Source organism: Oncorhynchus clarkii, chromosome 15, assembly GCF_045791955.1.
Source record: "Oncorhynchus clarkii lewisi isolate Uvic-CL-2024 chromosome 15, UVic_Ocla_1.0, whole genome shotgun sequence".
Classification (NCBI taxonomy): Eukaryota; Metazoa; Chordata; class Actinopteri; order Salmoniformes; family Salmonidae; genus Oncorhynchus; species Oncorhynchus clarkii.
The window spans coordinates 36,512,252-36,532,110 of NC_092161.1; the positions used below are offsets into that span (position 1 = coordinate 36,512,252).

Consider the following 19,859-nt stretch of genomic DNA (forward strand, 5'->3'; position numbering starts at 1 on the left):
GTGAGTTTTGATATCTGATCCATTTGATGCATGGGCAGCGCTAGCTCCAGACAAATATAAATGCACTGCAGGAAAAGGAGACTCAACTCATTGATTTCTTATCCATTATTAGCAGAGGTCTTTCTCCGCATCAATTTTCATCCCTCTCTGAATTATCATTATTATTTTTTGTTGTTGAAAAAGAACAGCATACAGGCTCTTGTGTTGGAATGCGTAGAAATGGGGAGAAATGTTTGACTGTTATTAAATGTTAAGGAACAACTACAGCATATTCGTGGTTGTATGGAAATAAATGCTATGAAACACGATGGGTTGCTAGCTATGAAAAAACACAAGTCAACTGTCGGATGTTGAGTTGTTCCTGAACCGGATTCTACCTCGTCAGACTCTGCTCAGTGTTTATATTGTAATTGTTATCTCTGTCTAGAAAGGTGTGCTCAACTGCAGCATGGGTGGCAGTGAAATGTTTTTGATATTTCCATTGGAGTGTGAGCTAATTTATGGAAGCACTGTTGTTGTCGTTTTTTTCAACAGCCGTTGAGTATCAAATCATTGCACTACATAATAATGCTTATGTAAAGCTTCTGTCAGAGTATTTCCAAGTTCCACATTAGGAACTGATTATCTGTATTCTGACCTGACAGTTCCAGCCCTCCATTGTACAACCTGGGCTGACTTTCAATCAATTGCTTTCGATTTCCGTGAATTCTGGTGAGAGGTTGGTTTCGTGAGGATGGCTTTGGGAGTATGCTGTACTAGCTTTCATCACTTAAAATTCTGAAGGAATCTATCAATAAATGTGTGATGCAAACTGGACATCCAGGACTGGTTTCCCAGACCCAGATTAAGCCTAATCATTTACTAAACAACACTTTAAATGGAGAATCTCAATTGAGCATTCTTCTTAATGCAGGACTATAGGTTTAGTCTGTGTCCAGGAAACAACCCCTAGAGGATAATGACAATTGCATGATGACCTCTCATGATCACTCTAAACTAGTTTAAGGGGATATAACGCTTTTATTCTGAAAATAAAGGAAAATGATGAAAAGTCGGACTTGATGGCAGAGTTATCCCCATCTCTTCCTGCAGTCTTGAACAGTGGCTCTGTTTAAGTCTGTGTTTGAAGCACAGACTTTGGTGTAAACATGATGGTCATTGATGAAGGGCACGTGTCAAACTCATTCCACGTAGGGCCGAGTGCCTGCCGGGTTTTGCTCCTCCCTTGTACTTGATTGATGAATTAAAGTCACTGATTAGTAAGGAACTCCCCTCATCTGGTTATCTACAGTAGGTCTTATTTGAAAAGAAAAATTAAAAACCAGCAGATACTGGGCCCTGTAAATGGTATGCATTAGTCTTGTAATGGCTCAAGCTTGCTTTCTCTAGAGACATACCTGAAACGTAATGGCACAAATGGTTGCCGTGCATAACCCAAGTGGGCACTACACTTGGTGGCGGATGACGTGAGTTCCCCCCTTACTATGTAAAGGGCTTTGAGCACCTAGGTTAAAAAAGCATTTTATAAATCTAATCCATTATTATTATGGTTGATTATTTGTATGATTATTATTAGCAGTAGTACTAAAACACAATCTACATTTAACACTGTTGCAGTGTCTATACGGTCCACACTTTTCTAGTTCTAAATTAACAGACTGCTTAGAGTATAACCTTATTTGCATATTCTCCAGAGTGCCATGCCTTTCAAGTGAATTTTAGAGTTACCACCCATGACTATATTTGTTAGTGACATAGACATGGATGTTGCATTCATCCATTCTCTGTCCTGGACTGTTTCTTGCTGTTGTTGACCAGACTCGAACTTGGAGGGGAGTGGTCATGCCTGCAGGCCTGTGGTTTGTGCAGTGAAAGCATCCAATTTGGATTGGAAAGTTTTTTTAGTTTTGTCGTGGGCAACCTGGGCTGTGACTGGAGCAGAGATGGATGGAAATGTAGGGGGATTAGGTGTTGAGGAGGATGTCACGGAGTGTAGTGGTGGAGGGGAAAAGGTGGAGTAAGAGTAGTGCGAGTAGATGTGAAGAAGAGGAAGACCAAGGTTCTTTGCAGGTCTCATCAGAGGAGAGGAGTGGTGAGAGAGGTTTAGGTCGCAGTGTTGTGTGAATAGAAGTGGAGTTCAAGGTGTTGGTGAAGTTTGAGGACAAGGGTGGAGTCACTGCGATAAGTCCGATCGCATTGGTCTAGTGATTTGAAGAGTAAAGTAGGAAAGGTTGTGTCTGCTAAAAGTCTTGGATGAGGTGTGTTGATGCTAAACAGTGTGAGAAGGCTCACAAACTCAAGCAGGTATGAAAACGTGTGGTGTATAGTAGCATATCGGATCAAACCCAACGGCAGTGGGTAAAGGGAGTTATTACGGGAGTTCCAGAAATTCTTAACATGAAAGAAATAAAGGACCACTTGAAGGGTTGATGACACGAGAAGGGAAGAAGATGGATAGCAATAAGCATTTTTCTTCAGCTGGCCATGCTTTCCACCTGGCTACCCCTACCCCGGTCAACAGCACTACACCCCCCACAGCAACTCGCCCAACCCTTCCCCATTTCTCCTTCTCCCAAATCCAGTCAGCTGATGTTCTGAAAGAGCTGCAAAATCTGGACCCTACAAATCAGTCGGGCTAGACAATCTGGACCCTTTCTTTCTAAAATGATCTGCCAAAATTGTTGCAACCCCTAGTACTAGCCTGTTCAACCACTCTTTCGTGTCGTCTGAGATTCCCAAAGATTGGAAAGCAGCTGCGGTCATCCCCCTCTTCAAAGGGGGGGACACTCTTGACCCAAACTACTACAGACCTACATCTATCCTACAAGCGAGGTCTTCGAAAGCCAAGTCAACAAACAGATTACCGACCATTTCGAAACCCACCGCACATTCTTCGCTATGCAAACTGGTTTCAGAGCAGGTCATGGGTGCACCTCAGCCACGCTCTAGGTCCTAAACAATATCTTAAACGCCATCGATAAGAAACAATACTGTGCAGCCGTATTCATTGACCTGCCAAGGCTTTTGACTCTGTCAATCACCACATCCTCATCGGCAGACTCGATAGCCTTGGTTTCTCAAATTATTGCCTCGCCTGGGTCACCAACCACTTCTCTGATAGAATTCAGTGTGTCAAATCGGAGGGCCTGTTGTCTGGGCCTCTCTCTATGGGGGTGCCACAGGGTTCAATTCTTGGGCCGACTCTCTTCTCTGTATACATCAATGATGTCGCTCTTGCTGCTGGTGAGTCTCTGATCCACCTCTACGCAGACGACACCATTCTGTATACTTGGCCCTTCTTTGGACACTGTGTTAACAACCCTACAGACGAGCTTCAATGCCATACAACTCTCCTTCCGTGGCCTCCAACTGCTCTTAAATACAAGTAAAACTAAATGCATGCTCTTCAACCGATAGCTGCCTGCACCTGCCTGCCCGTCCAGCATCACTTCTCCTGACGGTTCTGACTTAGAATATGTGGACAACTACAAATACCTAGGTGTCTGGTTAGACTGTAAACTCTCCTTCCAGACTCACATCAAACATCTCCAATCCAAAGTTAATTCTAGAATTGGCTTCCTATTTCGCATCAAAGCATCCTTCACTCATGCTGCAAAACATACCATCGTAAAACTGACCATCCTACCGATCCTCGACTTTGGCGATGTCATTTACAAAATAGCCTCCAATACCCTTCTCAATAAATTGGATGCAGTCTATCACAGTGCCATCCGTTTTGTCACCTAAGCCCCATATAGTACGCATCACTGCAACCTGTACGCTCTCGTTGGCTGGCCCTCGCTTCATACTTGTTGCCAAACTCACTGGCTCCAGGTCATCCTCAAGACCCTGCTAGGTAAAGTCCCCCCTTATCTCAGCTCGCTGGTCACCATAGCAGCACCCACCTGTAGCACGCGCTCCAGCAGGTATATCTCTCTGGTCACCCCCAAAACCAATTCTTCCTTTGGCCGCCTCTCCTTCCAGTTCTCTGCTGCCAATGACTGGAACGAACTACAAAAATCTCTGAAATTGGAAACACTTATCTCCCTCACTAACTTTAACCTGTAGTGACACTCCATCCCGTGAACGGGACCGTTGTCATCATCTGACACTAATTAGCATAAATCTTCCTAGAAAATCTTCCTATTCATGAAAATCACAAGTGAAATATATTGGAACACAGTTTAGCCTTTTGTTAATCTCCCTGTCATCTCAGATTTTCAAAATATGCTTTACAGCCAACGCTAGACAAGTTTATCATAGCCTAGCAGCAGACAACCTTGTCACGGAAATCAGAAAAGCAATCCAATTAAATAGTTTACTTTTGATGAACTTCAGATGTTTTCACCTACGATACACCCAGGTAGAGAGCCAAAGATTATTTTTTGTAGGTCGAAATAGCTCCGTTTGTTCTTCACGTTTGGCTGAGAAATCGCCCGGAAATTGCGGTCACCACAACGCCGAAAAATAGCTCCAATGAAAATTAGCTCCATAATATCGACAGAGACATGGCAAACATTGTTTAGAATCCATCCTCAAGGTGTTTTTCTAATATCTATTCGATAATATATCCGTCGGGACAGTTCGTTTTTCACTAGGACCTCTGCATTTTAAGCGAGAATCTCTCTCGGAGCCACCATGTGACCACTTACGCAATGTGGCCGCCTACGGTTATTCATCAACAGAAATGCATAAAACTACGTCACAATGCTGTAGACACCTTGGGGAATACGTATAAAGTGTAAGCTCGTTGATGGTACATTCACAGCTGAATAGGGAGTCATTGGAACGCAGCGCTTTCAAAACCTGGGTCACTTCCGGATTGTTTTTTTCTCAGGCTTTCGCCTGCAACATCAGTTCTGTTATACTCACAGACAATATCTTTACAGTTTTGGAAGCGTTAGAGTGTTTTCTATCCAAAGCTGTCAATTATATGCATATTCTAGCATCTTTTCCTGACAAAATATCCCGTTAAAAACTTTTTTTTCCAAAAGTGAAAATACTGCCCCCTAACACCAAGAGGTTTGCACCAGCTGTCAGAGCAGCTCACAGATTACTGCACCTGTACATAGCCCATCTATAATTTAGCCCAAACAACTACCTCTTCCCTTACTGTATTTATTTATTTATTTATTTTGCTCCTTTGCACCCCATTATTTCTATCTCTACTTTGCACATTCTTCCACTGCATATCTATCATTCCAGTGTTTTACTTGCTATATTGTATTTACTTCGCCACCATGGCCTTTTTTGCCTTTACCTCCCTTATCTCACCTCATTTGCTCACATTGTATATAGACTTATTTTTCTACTGTATTATTGACTGTATGTTTGTTTTACTCCATGTGTAACTCTGTGTTGTTGTATGTGTCAAACTGCTTTGCTTTATCTTGGCCCGCACCCCACCATACCCCTGTCTGCGCATTATGCCCTGAATATATTCTAACATGCCCAGAAATCTGCTCCTTTTATTCTTCGTCCCCTACGCTCTAGGCGACCAGTTTTGATAGCCTTTAGCCGCACCTTCATACTACTCCTCCTCTGTTCCGCGGGTGATGTGGAAGTAAACCCAAGGCCCTGCATGTCCCCAGGCACCCTCATTTGTTGACTTCTGTGATCGAAAAAGCCTTGGTTTCATGCATGTCAACATCAGAAGCCTCCTCCCTAAGTTTGTTTTACTCACTGCTTTAGCACACTCTGCCAACCCTGATGTGCTTGCCGTGTCTGAATCCTGGCTTAAGAAGGCCACCAAAAATTCTGAGATTTCCATACCCAACTATAACATTTTCCATCAAGATAGAACTGCCAAAGGGGGAGGAGTTGCAGTCTACTGCAGAGATAGCCTGCAAAGTATACCCAAACAGTTTGAACTACTTATTAAAAAAATTACTCTCTCCAGAAATAAGTCTCTCACTGTTGCCGCCTGCTACCGACCCCCCTCAGCTCCCAGCTGTGCCCTGGACACCATTTGTGAATTGATCGCCCCCCATCTAGCTTCAGAGTTTGTTCTGTTAGGTGACCTAAACTGGGATATGCTTAACACCCCGGCAGTCCTACAGTCTAAGCTAGATGCGCTCAATCTCAGACAAATCATCAAGGAACCCACCAGGTACAACCCTAAATCTGTAAACAAGGGCACCCTCATAGACGTTATCCTGACCAACTGGCCCTCCAAATACACCTCCGCTGTCTTCAACCAGGATCTCAGCGATCACTGCCTCATTGCCTGTATCCGCTACGGGTCCGCAGTCAAATGACCACCCCTAATCACTGTCAAACTCTCCCTAAAACACTTCTGCGAGCAGGCCTTTCTAATCGACCTGGCCCGGGTATCCTGGAAGGATATTGACCTCATCCCGTCAGTTGACGATGCCTTGTCATTCTTTAAAAGTAACTTCCTCACCATCTTAGATAAGCTTGCTCCGTTCAAAAAATGCAGAACTAAGAACAGATATAGCCCTTGGTTCACTCCAGACCTGACTGTCCTCGACCAGCACAAAAACATCCTGTGGCGGACTGCAGTAGCATCGAATAGTCCCCGCGATATGCAACTGTTCAGGGAAGTCAGGAACCAATACACGCAGTCAGTCAGGAAAGCAAAGGCCAGCTTCTTCAAGCAGAAATTTGCATCCTGTAGCTCTAACTCCAAAAAGTTCTGGGACACTGTAAAGTCCATGGAGAACAAGAGCACCTCCTCCCAGCTGCCCGCTGCACTGAGGCTAGGTAACACGGTCACCACCAATAAATCCATGATTATCGAAAACTTCAACAAGCATTTCTCAAAGGCTGGCCATGCCTTCCTCCTGGCTACTCCAACCTCGGCCAACAGCCCCCCCCCCCCCCCTCGCAGCTACTCGCCCAAGCCTCCCCAGCTTCTCCTTTACCCAAATGCAGATAGCAGATGTTCTGAAAGAGCTGCAAAACCTGGACCCATACAAATCAGCTGGGCTTGACAATTTGGACCCTCTATTTCTAAAACTATCCGCCGAAATTGTCGCAACCACTATTACTAGCATGTTCAACCTCTCTTTCATATCGCCTGAGATCCCCAAGGATTGAAAAGCTGCCGCAGTCATCCCCGTCTTCAAAGGGGGAGACACCCTGGACCCAAACTGTTACAAACCTATATCCATCCTGCCCTGCCTATCTAAGGTCTTTGAAAGCCAAGTCAACAAACAGATCACTGACCATCTCGAATCCCACCGTATCTTCTCCGCTGTGCAATCTGGTTTCTGAGCCGGTCACGGGTGCACCTCAGCCACGCTCAAGGTACTAAACGATATCATAACCACCATTGACTCTGTCAATCACCATATTCTTATCGGCAGACTCAGTAGCCTCGGTTTTTCTAATGACTGCCTTGCCTGGTTGTTTAAGGGATTTTTTTTAATCAATAATGACTAATTATGTATACATTTCAATCAGGACTGACTAATCAGAATACTATTATGTTACTGTATAGATGTATGAATTTTCTTTTAACCCTAGTACTGAATATAATGTGTGTAAATATAATCAAGAATTAGAACAATGACTGTCTGTTCCTTGGTAGAAATGAATGAACTTATAGCCAGACTGGCTAGAATGCTTATCTACACAGGCAGACCTTGGCTCGGGTCGTAAATTATCTTAGTAGGGAGAGACGATGTGGGAAGGCTTGAGAACTATACGGCCATTGTACTGGAGCGGATTTGAGACGGGGTAGTACGAAAACTAATGACGTCATTTTCAGTTTATAACCTGTGGTAATCTGTATCATGTTCAGTACTCTCGAGAATAAACGATGCTGGTTGATTTTGAGACTGGTCTCTGTCCATTTTATGCAAATAAGAGTAATACAAATTCTTAGGAATTGACATAGTGTTTAATTTTAATTGGGTATTAAAACGTAGAGGAATTTTATTCCTGTAACACTGGTTCACCAACTACTTTGCAGATAGAGTTCAGTGTGTCAAATCGGAGGGCATGTTGTCCGGTCCTCTGGCAGTCTCTATGGGGGTGCCACAGGGTTCAATTCTCGGGCCGAATCTTTTCTCTGTATATATCAATGATGTTGCTCTTACTGCGGGCGATTCCCTGATCCACCTCTACGCAGACGACACCATTCTGTATACTTCTGGCCCTTCCTTGGACACTGTGCTATCTAACCTCCAAACGAGCTTCAATGCCATTCAACACTCCTTCCGTGGCATCCAACTGCTCTTAAACGCTAGTAAAACCAAATGCATGCTTTTCAACCGTTCACTGCCTGCACCCGCACGCCCGACTAGCATCACCACCCTGGATGGTTCCGACCTAGAATATGTGGTCATCTATAAGTACCTAGGTGTCTGGCTAGACTGTAAACTCTCCTTCCAGACTCATATCAAACATCTCCAATCTAAAATCAAATCTAGAGTCGGTTTTCTATTCCGCAACAAAGCTTCCTTCACTCACGCCGCCAAACTTACCCCAGTAAAACTGACTATCCTACCGATCCTCAACTTCGGTGATGTCATCTACAAAATAGCTTCCAATAGTCTAGTAAGCAAACTGGATGCAGTTTATCACAGTGCCATCCGTTTTGTTACTAAAGCACCTTATACCACCGACCACTAGTCGGCTGGCCCTCGCTACATATTCGTCGCCAGACCCACTGGCTCCAGGTCATCTACAAGTCCATGCTAGGTAAAGCTCCGCCTTATCTCAATTCACTGGTCTGCATGGCAACACCCACCCGTAGCACGCGCTCCAGCAGGTGTATCTCACTGATCATCCCTAAAGCCAACACCTCATTTGGTCGCCTTTCCTTCCAGTTCTCTGCTGCTTGTGACTGGAACGAATTGCAAAAATCGCTGAATTTGGAGACTTTTATCTCCCTCACCAACTTCAAACATCTGCTATCTGAGCAGCTAACCGATCGCTGCAGCTGTACATAGTCCATCGGTAAATAGCCCACCCAATTTTCCTACCTCATCCCCGTACTGTTTATATTTACTTTTCTGCTCTTTTGCACACCAGTATCTCTACCTGCACATGACCATCTGATCATTTATCACTCCAGTGTTAATCTGCAAAATTGTAACTATCCGCCTACCTCCTCATGCCTTTTGCACACAATGTATATAGAGTATTTTCTTCTTCCTACCGTGTTATTGACTTGTTTATTGTTTACTCCATGTGTAACTCTGTGTTGTTGTCTGTTCACACTGCTTTGCTTTATCTTGGCCAGGTCGCAGTTGTAAATGAGAACTTGTTCTCAACTAGCCTACCTGGTTAAATAAAGGTGAAATACAAAATAAATACAAAAGGTTGCAATTGTAAATGAGAACTTGTTCTCAACTTTCCTACCTGGTTAAATAAAGGTGAAATATATATACTGTATATATTTTTTTTTAAATAGCCTATCAGTGCTACTAAACTTACAGGATCTGGTACTGACAGAAAAAGTTGGGTATTTGAGTTGCTATTTGCAAGCTTATGTTCTGAAACCATTGCGTTGCCATAACTGTCAACGGTTTGGGCATGTGGCGGTGGTGTGTAAAGGCAAAAGGAGATGTGTGAAGTGAGGGGGAGAACATGCTTATGGGGAATGTGGAGATTGGGTCCAGTTAATGTGCTGTAACTGTGGGGGCACTCATACTGTGGCTTATGGGGGTTGTGCAGAGAAGAAAAGACAGGTGGAAGCACAGCAGATGAGTGCAAAAGTGTCAAATCTCATATGCAGAAGCAGGGAAGGTAGTTCACGCAGAGACAAGCGAGGAACCTAGAAGAGCAGGTATTCCTGGACAGATTGGGATGCATGTTGGGGGTGATGTAGGGAGCATAATTGGGGAGAACACAAGAGTAGATATGAGGAAGATTGTTAGGTTCATAACAGCAGCAATCAACTGCGTGGTAAGTGAGTAATCTAAAAAAGAGGATGGAGATCATTTTGGATCAGGCAGTAAAGTATCTAGGGATCACAGGATTGACATGGGTAAATGTGAGGGATGACCTCGAGATTGGAAAGAAGTTAATTCAGGAATCATGTCTTGGTTAATTTTAATAAGGGTGTTAATCCTCCAATGGAACATGAGAAATTTGATAGCCAATGGAAAACAGTTCTAGCAGTTTCTTGAGGATTTATCAGCTTAACTAGATGTGATATGTCTCCAGGAGACATGGTTTAAAGCTACTCTAGATGTTCTAGTTGAGCAGGAGTATGTAGTGGTAGAAGTGTGGTTAGGAAGGGAATCTGGTAATAGTGAACTTTTACAGCCTGTGTAAGTGACTGGAGTTGATGGCCCTTGGGAGTGTAGAAAGTCAAGATAGGAGACGGGTGATGTGGTGTGGGGATTTTAATGCCCACAGTACACTCTGGGGAGGGTCACAGAGTTATGTAAATGGTAAAAGTGGAAATGAATCTGGCCTGGATCTTACTCTGATCTCGAGTTCAATGGCAGGCAGATGTAGTTGGGAGGAATCTACAGGGGGTAGTGATAACTACCCAATCATGTGTACTGTCGGAATGAGGGTTTTAAGATACAGCAGGAAATTTGATGGATATTTAGGAAAGCAGAAGTGGGTCAGTTTCAGGAGTTGAGTGAACAGGGGCTGTTGCCGTTGGATCTCAGTGCAGATGTATATACAGTAGAAACAGTGAATGATGTAGTAAGAGGAGCAACAGTAGGGGCCGGAAGGCAGGTGACACCCATAGGTACACAGGCGAGAATGAGGAAGGCAGTTCCCTGGTGGATTGAACAGTGCAGAGACGCTGTGAAGAGTATGAACGGGCCTTTCAGGATGTTGAAAAGGTTATATAACTATCAGTAACTGATACAGTATAAACAAGCACAAGCAGTAGTAGGGAGGATCATGATATGATGTTGAAGGAGGGCCTGCTTATCAAACTGGATAAAATGGGGTTGAAGGGTTTTAAGGGATAAATGACTTATTCTTTCGACGCTCAATACAAGTGAAGGTGGGGAGCTCTATGTCAAAAATGTATGAGGTAGATAATGGTATCCCCCCAGTGAAGTGTGATTAGTCCTTTATTGTTCTCCATTATGATTGATGATGTATCTCCCAGGTGAGACCAGATATTGGGAGGTCATTGTTTGCAGATTATGGGGCGCTAAGGAAGAGAGGGATAAATATTTCCCATACAGTCGGAAGAGTTCAAGATGTGATCAGAGAAATTGAGCAGTGGTCCCTCAGGTGATGCTTCAAGTTCTCAGTTGAGAAAACACACCCTGTGTTTTACTACAAAGAAGGTTGGGGAGGAAATATGCCTGAAGCTGTACGGGAGGAATCTGGAGAGGGTGGGAGTGTTTAGGTTCCTGGGGATCTGGTCTGACACTCGAATGACATGGGTGGAACATATTAACAGAGTAGTTATCAAAGGAAAGAAAATATGTGTTGACTGTCAGGAATGGAGTGGTGGGGGGGAATATACTTTTATTAGTATCCCATTACCTGTTTCAAAAGCAGCAGCTCCTCTTCCTGGGGTCCACCCAAAACATGAAACATAATACAGAATGACATAATACAGAACATCATTAGACAAGAACAGATCAAGGACATAACTACAAACATTTTTAAAAAGGCACACGTAGCCTACATATCAATGTAGACAGACAAACGATCTAGGTCAAATAGGGGAGAGACGAGATGTGCCACGAGATGTTGCTTTATCTGTATTTTGAAACCAGGTTTACTGTTTTTTGAGCAATATGAGATGGAAGGAAGTTCCATGCAATAAGGGCTCTATATAATACTGTATGATTTCTTGAATTTGTTCTGGATTTGGGGACTATGAAAAGACCCCTGGTGGCATGTCTGGTGGGATAAGTGTATCTGTCAGAGCTGTGTGTAAATTGAATATGCAAAAAATGGGGATTTTCAACACATTAATGTTTCTCATAAAAATAAGTGATGCAGTCAGTCTCTCCTCAACTCTTAGCCAAGAGAGACAGGCATGCATAGTATTTATTTCAGCCCTCTGATTACAATTAAGAGCAAAACATGCCTCTCTGTTCTTGGCCAGCTGCAGTTTAACAAGGTCTCCTTGCAGCACTGGACCACACAACGGGACAATAATCAAGATTAGACAAAACTGGAGCCTGCAGAACTAGATTTTTGGAGTGTGGTGTCAAAAAAAGCAAAGCATCTCTTTATTACAGCTAGACCTCTCCCCATCTTTGAAACCATTGAATCTCTATGTTTTGACCATGACAGTTTACAATCTAAGGTAATGCCAGTTAATTTGGGCTCCTCAACTTGTTCAACCGCCACACCATTCATTACCAGATTCAGCTGTCTTGCACTTAGGGAATGATTTGTACCAAATACAATGCTCTGAGTATTAGAGATGTCCAGGGCCAGTTTATTAATGGCCACCCATTCCAAAACAGACCTCAACTCTTTGATAAGGGTTTCAGTGACTTCCTTAGCTGTGGTTGCTGATTTGTATATGGTTGAATCATCAGCATACATGGACACACATGCTTTGTTTAATGCCAGTGGCAGGTCATTGGTAAAAATAGAAAAGGGCCTAGAGAGCTGCCCTGCGGTACAGTACACATTACATGTTTGACATTAGAGACGCTTCCATTAAAGAAAACACTTTGAGTTCTATTAGATACATATCTCTGAATCTACTATGTGGCAGTGGTTGAAAAGCCATAGCACTCAAGTTTTTCAACAACAGGTTATGGTCAATAATATCAAAGACTGCACTGAAATCTAACAGTACAGCTCCCACAACCTTCTTATTAGCAATTTCTTTCAACCAATCGTCAGCATGCTGAACGTCTGTTGTTAATTTGTTTACAGAGAAATAGCATTGTATTTGGTCAAACACCATTTTTCCAACAGTTTGCTAAGAGCTGGCAGCAAGCTTATAGGTTAGAACCAGTAAAGGCCGCTTTACCACTCTTGGGTAGCGGAATAACTTTGGCTTCCCTCCAGGCCTGAGAACAAATACTTTCCTATAGGCTCAGATTAAAAATATGACAGATAGGAGTGGCTATAGAGTCAGCCACCATCGCCAGGAGGTTTGTTATTTTTGATCGTTAACAATCATTTTTTCCACCTCTGCTTCTCTTTCATTATTTGTTTTTTTATGCATGAATATAATAGCTCACTGTTTGTCATGGGCATTTCCTGCCTAAGTTAATTTTTGCCTCGAACCTGACTAGTCTCCCAGTCCCTTGCGCTGAAAAACAACCCCACAGCAGAATGCTGCCACCACCATGCTTCACTGTGTGGATGGTGCCAGGATTCCTCCAGATGTGACACTTGGCATTCAGGCCAAAGAGTTCAATATTTGTTTCATCAGACCAGAGAATCTTGTTTCTCATGGTCTTAGAGTCTTTAGGTACCTTTTGGCAAACTCCAAACGGGCTGTCATGTGCCTTTAACTGAGGATTGGCTTCCGTCTGGCCACTCTACCATAAAGGCCTGAGTGGTGGAGCCCTGCAGAGATCGTTGTCCTTCTGGAAGGTTTTCCTATCTCCACAGAGGAACTCTAGAGCTCTGCCAGATGGCCATTGTGTTCTCGGATCCTTCCCTGACCAAGGCCCTTCACCCCTGATTGCTCAGTTTGGCCGGGCGGCCAGGTCTTGGAAAAGTCTTGGTCGTTGGTCTTGGTCGTTAAATGGAACTTCTTCCATTTAAGAATGTTTGAGGCCACTATGATCTTGGGGTTCTTCAATGCTTGGGGACCTCATGGCTTGGTTTTTGCCCTGACATGCATTGTCAACTGTGGGACCTGATATAGACAGACGTGTGCCTTTTTAAATCATGTCCAGTCAATTGAATTTAACACAGGTGGACTCCAATTAAACCCGGACGACGCTGGGCCAATTGTGAGCCGCCCAATGGGACTCCCAAACACGGCCGGTTGTGATACAGCCTGGATTCGAACCAGGGTGTCCGTTGTGACGCCACTAGCACTGAGATGCAGTGCCTTAGACCGCTGCGCCACTCGGAATGTAAATAAGATATTTATTTTTTTATAATTTTATAAATTTACTTCTAAAAATTAAATTTGCTTTGTCATTATGGGCTATTGTGTGTAGTTTGCTGAGAAAAAAAAATCATATTTAACACTTTCACACGTACCATCACATGGGTGTGATCGTTCTACAGTGATCCCTGAGCATACGATCACATCCATTTAATTAGAACTCTAGAATGCTTATTTAGAACGGCCAGTTTCGAATTTGAGCAGGCCACACTTTTTTCAGAAACTTTTTACACAAGCACAGTCCTTACAAAGTTATGTCCCGAATGTGAGCAGGTTATTTTTGGATGCAATGTTCAGATATTCACAGAAGTATCTATAGCATAACACAATCATCCTAAACAGAAAAATATAGGCTACATTTGTCCTAGCGCTAACTGAGGAAAGATTGACACAACACAAGCAGTCATACACTGCTCTAAAAATAAAGGGAACACTAAAATAACACATCCTAGATCTGAATGAATGAAATATTCTTATTAAATACTTTTTTATTTACATAGTTGAATGTACTGACAACAAAATCACACAAAAATTATCAATGGAAATCAAATTTATCAACCCATGGAGGTCTGGATTTGGAGTCACACTCACAATTAAAGTGGAAAACCACACTACAGGCTGATCCAACTTTGATGTAATGTCCTTAAAACAAGTCAAAATTAGGCTCAGTAGTGTGTGTGGCCTCCACATGACTGCATGACCTCCCTACAATGCCTGGGAATGCTCCTGATGAGGTGGCGGATGGTCTCCTGAGGGATCTCCTTCCAGACCTGGACTAAAGCATCCGCCAACTCCTGGACAGTCTGTGGTGCAACGTGGCGTTGGTGGATGGAGCGAGACATGATGTCCCAGATGTGCTCAATTGGATTCAGGTCTGGGGAGCGGGCGGGCCAGTCCATAGCATCAATGCCTTCCTCTTGCAGGAACTGCTGACACACTCCAGTCACATTAGGTCTAGCATTGTCTTGCATTAGGAGGAACCCAGGGCCAATCGCACCAGCATAAGGTCTCACAAGGGCTCTGAGGATCTAATCTCGGTACCCAATGGCAGTCAGGCTACCTCTGGCGAGCACATGGAGGGCTGTGCGGCCCCCCAAAGAAATGCCACCCCACACAATGACTGACCCACCGCCAAACCGGTCATGCTGGATGATGTTGCAGGCAGCAGAACATTCTCCACGGTGTCTCCAGACTGTCACATCTGTCACATGTGCTCAGTGTGAACCTGCTTTCATCTGTGAAGAGCACAGGGCGCCAGTGGCGAATTTGCCAATCTTGGTGTTCTCTGGCAAATGCCAAACGTCCTGCACGGTGTTGGGCTGTAAGCACAACCCCCACCTGTGGACGTCGGGCCCTCATACCACCCTCATGGAGTCTGTTTCTGACCGTTTGAGCAGACACATGCACATTTGTGGCCTGCTGGAGGTCATTTTGCAGGGCTCTGGCAGTGCTCCTCCTGCTCCTCCTTACACAAAGGCGGAGGTAGCGGTTCTGCTGCTGGGTTGTTGCCCTCCTACGGCCTCCTCCACGTCTCCTGATGTACTGGCCTGTCTCCTGGTTGCGCCTCCATCCTCTGGACAATACGCTGACAGACACAGCAAACCTTCTTGCCACAGCTCACATTGATGTGCCATCCTGGATGAGCTGCACTACCTGAGCCACTTGTGTGGGTTGTAGACTCCGTCTCATGCTACCACTAGAGTGAAAGCACCGCCATCATTCAAAAGTGACCAAAACATCAGCCAGGAAGCATAGGAACTGAGAAGTGATCACCTGCAGAACCACTCCTTTATTGGCGGTGTCTTGCTAATTGCCTATAATTTCCACCTGTTGTCTATTCCATTTGCACAACAGCATGTGAAATGTATTGTCAATCAGTGTTGCTTCCTAAGTGGACAGTTTGATTTCACAGAAGTGTGATTGACTTGGAGTTACATTGTGTTGTTTAAGTGTTGCTTTTATTTTTTTGAGCAGTGTATAACTCTGGGCTGACATAAACTACAATATGAATTACCTAATAGCAATTACCATGTATAATTATTCACATCACGTGGGAGCTCACCGTTGATCAAATAATTGAGTAAAACTCTTTCTAGAAATCGAAAGTTATCCGACAATGATAGCATTTTGTTATTGCATGTTCGGTCTGACAGACAATTACGTGAAACCCAGAATGCATTGTATGTCAAGAAACATGGCTCCACACAAATATCTGGAATTAGCTTAGCTCATCACAATCAGTACATCCTTCAAAAAAAATATTTTGCACACACACTATGCACCCATTACAATCTATGGAAGAATCGGAATGCATGATGTGTCATCGGTCATTGAAAAACATGAATAAAATAGTAAATATATCAATAATTACCACACAAAACATTTTCTGATAGTGATTTATTGATTAAAATGCCGCGTGCAGGCAGTCAATCACATAAGCTCTCACTCCCACTGAGTCATTCAGTGTTGTTGTTTGTGTATGTAGCTAGTGAGCTAAGCTGTAGCATTAGCAATGTCTTTCAAAAGGAGACAACTCACAAGTGCGGAAATAAGTCAGAAATGTAAAAAAAATTATAATAATTGGTCCGCAAAAGTAAAAATGACTACTTTTATATGAATGAATTAGGCGGAACACATCTCAATTCAAACTGTTCTTAGAGAATATCATTTGAAAATCATTTGAAATTGACAAATTGAAAACAGACAATTAAATAAATACAGGCTGTGGTACCAGAGAGAACGTTCTGACATCACGTGCATAAAAAAACTCACGCTGGGGCGAACGATATAGATATTTGGAACTCACACATGAAAGGGTTAATACATTTTAGAATAAGGTTGTAACGTAACACAATGTGGAAAACGTCAAGGCGTCTGAATACTTTCCGAAGACACTGTATAGCGACATCAAGGTCATCACTGGACAACAATAGTGTAGCATATGGATCAGCAGCTCCTACGTCTTTAAAAAAGGAGGAAAAAATGGAGGACATTTGCAACTTTTAGTGTTCCTGAGTTAAAGGTGGCATTGACAAAAAGAGCAATGGAGCATTTATCCGTAAACACAATGGAGTTACTGGCTATATTCTTGGCTGTTGAGTGGGTTTAGGAGGTGAGGCCAGACAGGGTAGTCATCTGCTCTGACTCATGTGCAGCACTGATCAGCTTAAATGTATTTGTGGCACAGAGCAGACAATGATGTATTGTATGAGACTTTGCAGTGCCTGTTTAGGGTGAGACAGATGTGGATATTTGTGAGGTTCCTCTTGGTACTAACTCATGTGTGAGTAGAGGGAAATGAGGAGGTGGATGTACTTGCCAAGCAAGCTCTCAAACATCTTAGTGTTGAAATGGAAATGTCAATCAGTAAAGCAGAAGACAAGGGGTTAAGGAGACAAGAGTAATGGGTAGGATTTAAACCTTCCCGGTCTCTGGTCCACACTCCAGTCCAGTTGTTGGTGGTAATGCATTGATTGAAATCGTTTTCAGTCCTATGGCCTTCACCAAGTGAGATCCTAAGTGAAATTGATATCATTAAAATATAACACATATTTCAAAAGGGCCTAGTTGTTCTCTAATACAGTTATCCTGGCTTGCAAAGTGATGTGTAATTCCTATTGGAATCCAGCCAGAGTGGGGATAGTCAATATTTTCTACCCACAAACCTTAATTCAGAATGACTGACAGGATTGGGAAAGACTAAGATATGAGACTACCTGAAATCATCTAAACTGAAACAACCAGGTGCAATAAGTCCAAGTAACAGATTGGATTCGTTTAGAAAAATGTATGTTGTGTATATTTGAGTAGCATAAGATTAATGAATCATGCAAAAACAAAAAATATTGAAACAAACAATTAAAAAAATAAATAGAGCATGCTGGGAAATATTATTATGATGGGCATGGTTTTGGTTCAAAACTGGTTATTAACACCAACACGGGTTATTTTACACGCCTGCTCACTCAAGTGTTTTTCTTTATTTTTACTATTTTAAACAATGTAGAATAATACTGAAGACATCAAAACTACGAAATAAAACATGGAATCATGTAGTAACTAAGAACGTGTTAAACAAATCCAAATATATTTGATATTTGAGATTCTGCATCAACAATATAATTGTTACACTGAAAAATCAACACAAGGTAACACTAGCCAATTTGCTGTGCAAACTTTTCTTCTGGCATTGCATTACAGTGGATGACCCTTCATGTCATAGTGTTTAATTGATAATATAGCACCTGATCCATACTTTTGGAATATACAGTACCAGTCAACAATTTGGACACACCTGCTCACTCAGGCTTTTTCTTTATTTTTACTATTTTAAACAATGTAGAATAATACTGAAGACATCAAAACTACGAAATAAAACATGGAATCATGTAGTAACCAAAAACGTGTTAAACAAATCCAAATATATTTGACATTGTTCAAAGTAGCCACCCTTTGCCTTGATGACAGCTTTGCACACTGTTGGCATTCTCTCATCCAGCTTCACCTGGGATGCTTTACCAACAGTCTTGAAGGAGTTCCCACATACGCTGAGCACATATGTTGGATGCATTTCACTCTGCGGTCCAACTCATCCCTAACCATCTCAGTTGGGTTGAGGGCAGGTCATCTGATGCAGCACTCCATAACTCTCCTTTTCAACATTGCTGCCCTGAATTTAACAGACGCTATCGACAAAGATCAGGGAAAAAAGTTGTGATGGACTACTATCTGGAGGACATTCATGCCTTGCTGACTCTTTCTGACTTTGAAAATGAATCAGATGATGAGGAAATCCCTGATTTTGGTATTTCTTTTGAAATTGAACCAGAATTGTTTTGGACTTCTAATGACAATGAGGGGGAAGAAACGGTGATCAACAGTGTTGTTGTCACGGAAGAAGTTGACCGAGTTTTGAAATCAGTGAAATTCCCGGTGGGAGCAGAGCAGGATTTGAAATGCGGAGGGAGTCGAAAAGAGAACACAGAAGGCTGTCTCTTGATTACATCTTCAAACTAAGGGCAACCATGGCCTCCATTACAGAGAGGAGAAGAATTCATCCATTTATATGGGTAACAGTCTAGCAACATTTTCAGATAATATACGTTACTAACTTTGTCAGAAAGTTGTAGTCATTGCAAGTTAAAGTACACTGTTAGCTAGCTAGCTAACCTTACCTGGCTGGCTCGCTAGCTAATGTTACGTGTATGATCTGTGTAGTAAGATTATTCGTATCTCAGAATTCCACTTGCATTGCTTGTTATAGCCTAATGTTAGCTAGCTAGTTAACATTGAACCTAATTGGTTAGCTTTAGCTACCCGCAGACTCACACATGGTGCCTAGCTATGGCCCCGGAGGAGATGGCTGCCGTTTTACGATCCCCTAACCAATTGTGCTATTATGTGTGTTTTTTCATATTATATGTAACTTATTTTGTACACCATGTTTCTGCCACTGTGTTTTATGACCGAAAATAACTTCTAGATATCAGGACAGTGATTACTCATCCTGTACTGGAGGAATACTTTTTCTTTAACGAGTCGGACGGGAAGGATTTACATCAGACATCAGACCAGGCCCTCATCCCTGTCATTCCAGGGGAGAGAGATGGAGATATCGGGGACGAAGGGCTGGGTGCCTTGTAAGGATCCGACGACGAGTGGATAATCTGACTTTACATCTGGTCCTATTAGCCAACGTACAATCATTGGATAATAAAATAGACGAGCTACAAGTATGTATATCCTACCAAAGGGACATTAAAAACTGTGATATCTTGTGTTTCACCGAGTTAAGTCATGAATAACATACAGCTGGCGGTCTATATATGTATTTGTAAACAACTGCTGGTGCACGAAATCTAAGGAAGTC

General features: G+C 42.8%; 1 protein-coding gene across 3 annotated transcripts in view; it reads left to right on the forward strand.

The window, feature by feature from the left end:
* The window catches only part of LOC139367232 (cadherin-18-like), a 390,933-nt gene that overhangs the window by 165,909 nt on the left and 205,165 nt on the right, over nucleotides 1-19,859 (forward strand). The window lies entirely within an intron of this gene.